Genomic DNA, 6,158 nt, shown 5'->3' on the forward strand with positions numbered 1-6,158 from the left:
ACACACTAGATCACTATTTGTGGAATGAGTAGTAGAGAGTTAGAACATGAGTTTGTTTTTCATGACTTAAAAATGTCATTCTTGGGAGGAGGGATTCAAGATGGCGGCATGAGAGGTGAGATGGAGAATTCCTTCCAAAACCACAGATAGTATGAAAATGTAGTTAATTGATACAACTAATCCTTAAACAACAAGAAAGAAGGCTGAACCAGACTGCATACAGACCTCATGAACAGAGCAGACCTCATGAAATGTTACAGGGTAACATACAAAAGCCTTAATCTGGCGGGACCCGAGCACTTCCCCCACCCCAGCTCACCTGCGGGAGGAAGAGAAATTGGGGCAGGGGAGGGGGTGAAAGCCTGGGACTGCTGAACACCCAGCTCTGAAGATCTGCTTTGGGAGCAGAAACCTACACTGTGTGGTGCTCTGGACGTTGGAGAGCTCAGACAGGTGGAGTGCTTGAGAGACAGATTCCGGCCATTTGTGGAGGAGGGGATCCACACCTGGCTGCTCTGGGACAAGGGAAAGGCCGGCGGTCTGAGAGGCTTCCTAGCAGCGAGAGAGCTGCTGAAGGAGTGGGGTTTGCATGGAGCTTGCTGCATGGGGGAGGCGAGAGCTGGACAAGGCTGTCTGGGCGCATGCTGCCCAGCTGGTTGGGAACTTTGAGGAGCTTCAGGTGCTCCATCCCCCTGGTTGCCTACTCAGCTCCGAGGCCCTCCACTGTGACATGCAGCCTGCTGCACCTTCCTCCTAGTCTGCCAACACTGGTTCACAAAACTGCAGTCATTGTGCTGGCTTGAGGCCAGCCAGAGGGAGGCCCCACCTACAACAGCTAGAGACGCAAAGCACACAGGCTTACACCTGTGTGCTTGGCCCACTGGCTCTGACACCGGAGACAGGCACCGCAGACGGGAATAAGGAAACATCTTTCCTCCCCCCCAGGCACCAGCTCCGCTCACCTACGACCCCCAACCTCACTCTAGGAGCTGAGCAGCTCCAGAGACTGGAGCTTCTGGGCACTAGTGGGCACCACACAGAAATAGGAAACATCAAAAGAACATGGTTCAGACGAAAATCTCACAAACCCCAGAGAAAGCGTCAAATGAAACTGAACTCACCAATCTTCCTGAAAGAGAGTTCAAAATAAAAATCATAAACATGCTTATGGGGGTACAAAAAAACATTCAAGAACTCAGGAACAAATTTAAGTCAGATTCAATCATTAAGAAATTCCATATCTGAAATGAAACATACAATGGAGGGATTTAGAAGCAGATTAGATGTAGTTGAACTGACAGTAAATGGAATAGAAATTAGAGAAGAGGAATATAAAGAAGCTTTGGCACAAAGAGAAAAAAGAATCTCTAAGAATGAGAGAATATTGAGAGAACTGTGTGATGAACCCAAACAGAACAATATTTGTATTATAGGGGTACCAGAAGAAGAAGAGAGAGAAAAAGGGATAGAAAGTGTCATTGAGGAGGTAATTGCTGAAAACTTCCTCAATCTGGGGAAGGAGATAGTCTCTTAAACCATGGAGGTACACAGATCTCCCAACACAAGAGACCCAAGGAAGACAACATCAAGACATATAATAATTAAAATGGCAAAGATCAAGGATAAAGACAGACTGCTAAAAGCAGCCAGAGAGAGAAATAAGATCACCTACAAAGGAAAGCCCATCAGGCTAACATCAGACTTCTCAGCAGAAACCTTATAGGCCAGAAGGGAGTGGCATGATGTATTCAATGCAATGAAACAGAAGGGCCTGAATCCAAGATTACTTTATCCAGCAAGATTATCATTTAAATTTGAAGGAGGGATTAAACAATTTCCAGACAAGCAAAACCTGAGAGAATTTACCTCCCACAAACCACCTCTACAGTGCATTTTCGAGGGACTTCTATAGTTGGAAGTATTCCTAAGGCTAAATAGATGTCACCCAAGGGATAGACAAAGAGTACAGAATATGATTCATAACATACAAAGAATGGAGGAGGAAGAAAAAGGAAGGGAAAAAAGGACCTTTATGTTGTATTTGTAATAGCACACAAAGTGAGTTAAATTAGACTGTTAGATAGTAAGGGAATTACCCTTGAACCTTTGGTAACCACAAATCTAAAGTCTGCAATGGCAATAAATACATACCTATCGATAATCACCCTAAGTGTAAATGGTCTGAATGCACCAATCAAAAGACATAGAGTCACTGAATGGATTAAAAAACAAGATACATCTATATGCTGCCTACAAGAGACTCACTTCAAACCCAAAGACATACACAGACTGCAGCCCAGTTTGAAAAATACAGATGCACCCCTATGTTTATCGCAGCACTATTTACAATAGCCAAGAAATGGAAGCAACCTAAGTGTCCATCAGTAGATGAATGGATAAAGAAGATGTGGTACATATACACAATGGAATATTATTCAGCCATAAGAAGAAAACAAATCGTACCATTTGCAGCAACATGGCTGGAGCTAGAGGGTATTATGCTCAGTGAAATAAGCCAGGCAGAGAAAGACAAGTATCAAATGATTTCACTTATCTGTGAAGTATAACAACAAAGCAAAAACTGAAGGAACAAAACAGCAGCAGACTCTCAGAAACCAAGAATGGACTCACAGTTACCAAAGGGAAAGGGACTGGAAATGGTGGGTGGGAAGGGAGAGCTAAGGGAGAAAATGGGGCATTACAATTAGCACACATATGACTTTTTGTCCCTAACATGTTAATTAAGTTTCCCAATGTAGGGGACTTGGGGAAGGCAGTATATATAGAGAAGACAAGTAGTGATTCTATAGCATCTTACTATGCTGATGGACAGTGACTGTAATGGGGTATGTGGGGGGGACTTGATAATGGGGGAGTCTAGTAACCATAATGTTGTTGAAATAATTGTGCATTAATGATATAAAAAAATGCCATTCTTACAGATAATTTTGTTCCCTCCAATTGAGGGAATGATTGATTATTAGCCTTATAAGTGCATTGGTTGTTACCTGATGTTTAGAAAACCTGTTAAAGAGCATTGAAGTCACAGTGTTTCATTCTGTGGGACTGTCAGTGTCTTTCTTTGCTCCACCTTGACCTTAACTGTTCAGTAACCCACTGTTTCGAGCAAAGTGTGCTGTGTGGTGCCTCTACAATAATAATATTTTACTCAAATGTGACATTAAAAAATGTCTTAAGTGGGCGTTTTGATCTGCATGTATTAGTTATAATACATTTGTTTGGAATAAGTAATGCACATCCTTTTGATACTAAGAGTGGTTAGTTTGAAGTTTAATTGTACATATTTAGAATGTGAGATGAAAATTGGTGGTTTGTAACTGAGCTAAGCTTTTTGTTTCAGAGTATGGAAGACTTAGAGAAGGATCATGAGCGTCTTCTTGCTGGTAAACAAGGTGAAATTAGAGAAGAGAGGGATAAGTTTCAAAAGAGTATTCTGATGGAAGCTGTAAGTACTGTATATTTAATATTAAGAACTAAGGAATAGCGTGAGCCTTGGGGTATTTTGTTTGCTGAAATACATATAACAATTACCAAAATAATGTGCAAACATTTAATTTCCTTTCCTGAAACAGAAACAGTTCGACCTGCAGCTGTACAAGTCCTTCTGTCCCCGTTAATATGATGACTTCGAAGAAAGAACTGGAACCTAATTTATATGACACACATGTACCATCAGCTACATTGAAGCACATTATACTGGTTTAAAAGTTTCTAGTTGTAGGCAGCACACCTTGTTTGTCACAGCTTGTTTGTTAAGTTGCAAGACCCCCTTTCTGTGTAAAGAAACCTCAAAAAACCTGCACAGTATATATATGGGTAGCAGCAACTCCACAGTTATAAGTATCAAGCTTTCAGCCCTTTGTTAGTAGTGACTTTCTGTCCCTAACATGTTAATTAACTTTTAGCAACTATTTGATTCAATTTTAGGCTTTAGCGCCAGCAATTCTGTATCAATCCCTAAACGTAGAAAGCACAAGTAGGAAACGTTGTTGCATTGTTCTTCCTTAAGGAAAAAAAAATAAAGAATACAAAGTCTTTTATATGTGTACCCTTTTGGGTTTTCTCAGTAGGTTACAGAGCCAATTCTATGGAAGACTTTAAAAGAAAATCTATTCTAGAGCCTTATAAAAGTTATTAAAAGCTAAACTTCAGTTTGCATTTTTGAGAGAATTAAACTGCTAAACACCATTAATACAAATGAACGAGAATATGAACTGCTCAGTGTTGGGATTTGGTTTTGTAAAATGTTATCTTCAGCAAGACATCCAACTGTCATTTTTAATTGGTGTTGGTCCACTATTAAATGACGCCTGAACTTAGCATTGATTAAAAGTATTTCATTAACATATACATACACCTAATTTATTATAGTTTAAATATTTCACATGTGTCTTTAGGGATGAATTACTTGCAAAGCTATGTTTTTCAAGTTTAATAGTGAGTATATGGATATTTGTAGATTCCTCTAAAAACTTAAATAGTAAGTTTAATAAGTAATTCTTATATCTTTCCTTTTGTAATGGGCACTTTTTTAACAATATTCAAAAACTTCGTTTGGAAACATTTGATTTAATGAACATAAAATTGTTCCAGAATGTATTTGGAGAAAGCCAGTTAAGTGCATGCATTCTTAGTCTGAGTTACAGAAATTGTTTTCAACGTGTTAGGTTTCAAAAATGGATTTGTAGGAGAGGTGTATCTCTGTTTTTTTCTGTTTTTCACATACTTAGTGATCAAACAGCTGACACTTGTTTTATTCCCTTAACACTTACAAATGGGTAAACGTGTACTTGCAGCAACTGTGGCCGATAGTCTAAAGACAAGATTTTTCAAAAAATGTTCTGTTAAGAGACAAACTTTCTTAAATGTCTACTGTGTTTATGCTAACGTTCTACTTTTAAAAAGGGGTAGTGGTTAGTGTCCACTTTTTTGTAACAATAAATTTTAAATTCAGAATATCAAAAAGGGACAAGTCCCCTTAAAGTAAATGTAAAGATTCATTTTTCTCCAGAACTGGTCAGACATCTTTTACTAAATACAAATTATAGGAAATCCCATTTAGCCCCTTAAAATTCTAATTGGTAGACTACAGCTTGTATTTTATTTTCTTCCATAGTAATTAAATATCTCCTTTGAAAAATGACTAATGTCAAGAAAGTCATCTTTTGTTCTAATACCGTTTGACTGACTCAACAATTGCAGTCCAACTTCGTTTGGAAACACTTGATTTAATGAACATAAAATCGTTCCAGAATGTATTTGGAGAAAGCCAGTTAAGTGCATGCATTTTTAGTCTAAGTTACAGAAATTGTTTTCAACGTGTTAGGTTTCAAAAATGGATTTGTAGGAGAGGTGTATCTCTGTTTTTTTCTGTTTTTCACATACTTAGTGATCAAACAGCTGACACTTGTTTTATTCCCTTAACACTTACAAATGGGTTATAAGCCAGCATTATAAGCCAGTGCACTTATGCAATATCATGATTCCATGTTTTGATCTGTAGCAGTCAAAGCAAGCATCACTCTCAATAGGGCTAAAAATCCTTCATGTCGTGAATGCTTATGGAGTTCTTCCACAGTGAAGCCCCAAGTGTCTGATAAGGATTGCTCAGAGACACAAAGATTACACCTTTGACTGCAGTGGTTCCCTTTCTTATCCTCAGGATTGAAATTAATTTTTGGGGTCATGTTTCTAATGAATGCATAAATTTTATGGTACTTTCACTCTGATCATACCTGTGAACCTAAATGTTGGTGACTACTGGGGGCTGACTGACTAAGGTAGACATAATAGAACCTGCGGGACTTCTGTTCTACATTCAAAGGTGACCCCATTTGATAGTATTGTGGCTTCTTGTCAAGGGAGAGTTCCCTTACACATAGTTTCCCCCAACTGCTTCTCCTCTTTTCCATGGACTACCAGTGAATGTGGTCAGGTGCTTGATGATACAATGTCTTCAAGACATTAGAATGAGGGTATCTTGAAATTTGCAGGCAGAAGGTACTAAATATGTCCAGAGCAAATGATGCAGTAACCATTAGAAGCAAAAGGAAAATATAAAAACATTATCATCTGTCTTTCTGAAGCAACAGCTGTTTGCCTACTTTTCCCCAAGGCCACATGTTAACCAAAAATTT

General features: G+C 38.8%; 1 long non-coding RNA gene across 2 annotated transcripts in view; it reads left to right on the forward strand.

Annotated features, from left to right (window-relative positions):
• LOC140847405 (uncharacterized) overlaps positions 1-5,108 on the forward strand; it is a 39,112-nt gene extending 34,004 nt beyond the window's left edge. For both annotated transcript variants that reach the window (XR_012127391.1, XR_012127392.1), the window contains exons 4-5: positions 3,362-3,466; positions 3,594-5,108. This is a non-coding gene — a long non-coding RNA (uncharacterized lncRNA). The remainder of the gene's footprint in view (positions 1-3,361; positions 3,467-3,593) is intronic.
• Positions 5,109-6,158: the final 1,050 nt, after the last annotated feature.

Source organism: Manis javanica, chromosome X (genome assembly GCF_040802235.1).
Source record: "Manis javanica isolate MJ-LG chromosome X, MJ_LKY, whole genome shotgun sequence".
In the NCBI taxonomy this organism is placed as follows: Eukaryota; Metazoa; Chordata; class Mammalia; order Pholidota; family Manidae; genus Manis; species Manis javanica.